Source organism: Neophocaena asiaeorientalis, unplaced genomic scaffold (genome assembly GCF_003031525.2).
Source record: "Neophocaena asiaeorientalis asiaeorientalis breed wild unplaced genomic scaffold, Neophocaena_asiaeorientalis_V1.1 scaffold292, whole genome shotgun sequence".
Lineage (NCBI taxonomy): Eukaryota > Metazoa > Chordata > Mammalia > Artiodactyla > Phocoenidae > Neophocaena > Neophocaena asiaeorientalis.
The window spans coordinates 875,539-878,351 of NW_020173241.1; the positions used below are offsets into that span (position 1 = coordinate 875,539).

At 52.5% G+C, this 2,813-nt stretch overlaps 1 protein-coding gene across 1 annotated transcript in view; it reads right to left on the reverse strand.

The window, feature by feature from the left end:
• GRK6 (G protein-coupled receptor kinase 6) overlaps positions 1-328 on the reverse strand; it is an 18,321-nt gene extending 17,993 nt beyond the window's left edge. The window contains exon 1 of the mRNA XM_024745584.1: positions 210-328. The gene's annotated coding sequence lies outside the window, so the exon portion shown is untranslated. The remainder of the gene's footprint in view (positions 1-209) is intronic.
• Between the last annotated feature and the right edge of the window lie 2,485 nt (positions 329-2,813).

The window sequence follows — 2,813 nt, forward strand, 5'->3', positions numbered from 1 at the left end:
CAGCCCGCCGAGCACTCTGCGCCCCCTCCCGGGGGCCACCCCTGCGCCGGCACGCCCCGCCCCGGCCCGCCCTCTGTTTACTTTACTCAGCCAATAACCGGGAGAGCGCTCGCCGCGCCGTCTTCCCATTAGACAGCCTCTTCATCATCCCCCGCCCCCACAGCCAGGAATTCGTTCAAAGGAACAGGGGGCGGGACCTAAAACGTCACCTCTTCCTGGTTGGTCTGCGGTGGGGTTCAGCCTCTACGTTCGAATTTCTGGGCCTTCGTAGGATACCAAACTGCCAATTAGGGCCGAGCCCTCCGCTGGGACAAAAGAGGTGGGTCCTCTGGGTCACGCCCCGGATCTCTGGTACTTGATTGGATGAAGGAAGCTTCAGTCATTCTCAGCTTTGCACCCTGATTGGGCCATTAGATGTGGGTGTGGGCCAGGTCCTTTTGGCTCGCCTTGGCTTGTCCAGGGTTTGTAGGGGATGCGCTTGGTATCTTGGGCCTCTTGCAGGCCAGCCTCAAGCAAGTTCGGGCCGTGTATCCAGCCGTATTCCTTTGGGCCGGCCCATTCTGGAGGGCGCACATCGTTAGCAGGGAGAGGCCCACAGGAGGGTGCCGGCTTCCCGAGCTGCTCCCAGGCATCCAGGCCGGCCACCGCGGGCGCCCCAGCCCCGCCCCACCCCGCCCCCACAGCCGGATGTTGTGATTTCTCTCCACCCACACGGCCTTGTCCGCCCTCGGCCTCTGCTGCCTTATAAGGCAGCGCTACCACCCCAAGACGTAGGGAATGAGCTCACACCCATTATATAGGTGGGGAGCTGAGGTCCAGTGGAGGGCTGCGGGCCTAGGACTAGGGAGAAAACAACGCCGAAATTTTACAGCTAATCAACACCTTCTAGCTAAACATCCTACTCCCTCCACCCTCACTTCACACACCAGGAAACAGAGGCTTGCCCAAACTTGCGGGTAAGGCAGAGTCCTATTCAACTAGGCCTTTCTGATTCCTATCCATTCATTCATCCAAAAATACTTTGTGCCAGGCACTGGGCCAGGTGCTAGGGAAAACAGTGGTGCCAGCAAGATAGTCAATCTCTCTGCCTACCTGCTCAAGGGGGATAAATATGGTAATCCTATGTGTAAACAAATAAATGGTATGGTCTGAGGGAGTGACAAGTGCTATTAAGACATTAAGACAAAATAGGGGAAATGGTCTCAGGGTGTGACATTTGAGCAGATCCAACCACACAAAGATCTAGGGGAACAGTGTCAAGCAGAGGCAACAGCAAGTGCAAAGCTTTGAGCTAAGTTTGAGTAAGTTTGGCATGTTCAAGGAACAGGAAGAAGGCCTGTGTAGCTTCAGGGCCCAAAGTCTGAGATGAGTTGAAGGAGCAGGGATTCTAGGTAGATCCTGAAAGGCTTTGTAAACCACGGAGAGGAGTTTGTTTGTTTTTCTTAAATGAAATGTGGAGCCTTTGAAAGGATGATTTATACTTTATTTTATTTTTAGGCCATGTGGCATGTGGGATCTTAGTTCCCGTCCAGGGATTGAACCCGCACCCCCTGCACTGGGAGCACGGAGTCTTAACCACTGGACCGCCAGGGAAGTTCCTGACTTATACTTTTAAAAGATCACTCTAGCTAGTAGACTTTCAGGGGGCCAAGAGTGGAAGCAGAGTGAGCAGTTGGGAGCCTACTGAATTCAAGGAGAGAGAGGATGGTTACTTGGACTAAGAAGGTGGCAGTGGACATGGAGAAAAGTGCATGGATCTAGGATACTTTGGGGAATAAAGAAAAGTACTTTGAAGGAAGGAAACCCAGTGGTCAGTAGGACAAAGGGCAGGTACCTCACCCAGTGAAGGGTGTTGTGTCTAAGTGAGACCTGAGAGTTAAGTGAGAATGTGCAGGTTTCAGAGGTAACTGGAGTGGGAGGGAAAGAGCCTCTGGCTAGAGGGCTAGCACATGTTCAGAGTTCTGTAGAGGAAGGTGGTTAAGGGCTCATGCATTTGGCACCTGAGGGCAGAGCATTGAACTAGATTTTCAGGTACACATTGGGGTGTGCATGGGGAGGCCTTGAAGAGGCCTGGATCAGGGAGGTCCTTGGAAGCTAGGTAAGGAGTCTGGACTTCATTTTGAGAGTAGTGGGGAGCTGTCCAGGGTGTGCTAAACCAGGGAGTAGTTTGATCATATTTGCTGACTCAGCCACACCGTGCTAGGGGTGAGGTGAAGGGTGGGGAGAGAGGGGCCTAGGCTGACTTGTAAACACCAATTGTTTTGATGCCCAGCATCTGAACACCGCTCCCCTTTGGGAGGAAGCCTATAAAATGCAGAGGCAGGCCCTGCTTTCCACTAGGGAAATCAGAGAGGAGGCAGAATTTCCTCACTAAGGTCCCTGGTACCTGGAGCGTTTCCAATGTTTGTAAGCAGGTCTCTGAAATCCAAAGCAAGTGATTAACATAAGACATCAGAGGACCATTTAGGGTTCATTATGGTGGCAGTGGAAGAAGAGGGGGAGGTGGTCCAGCCAGGCCCTTCCTGGGGTAGGGAAATTCAGCAAGCACCCAAGAGCATCCAATCAGTTCCTTGTCTGCCTAAGTTACCCAGAATCAGCTTCATTGTTTAGAGCCAAGTATCCTGAGTAAGACAGGTGGGAGGCCCTTTTAATAGGAATCACTGGAGAGAGGAATGATGCACTGTGCTGGGGCAGTGGCCAGTGGGTGCAGACAAATGGCCAGGTTGAGAGCTATCACAGAGTTCGAATGAATAAGACTTGGTGATTGATATGGGGTGAGGAGGGGATGGTATCACACACAACTCTTGGGTTCT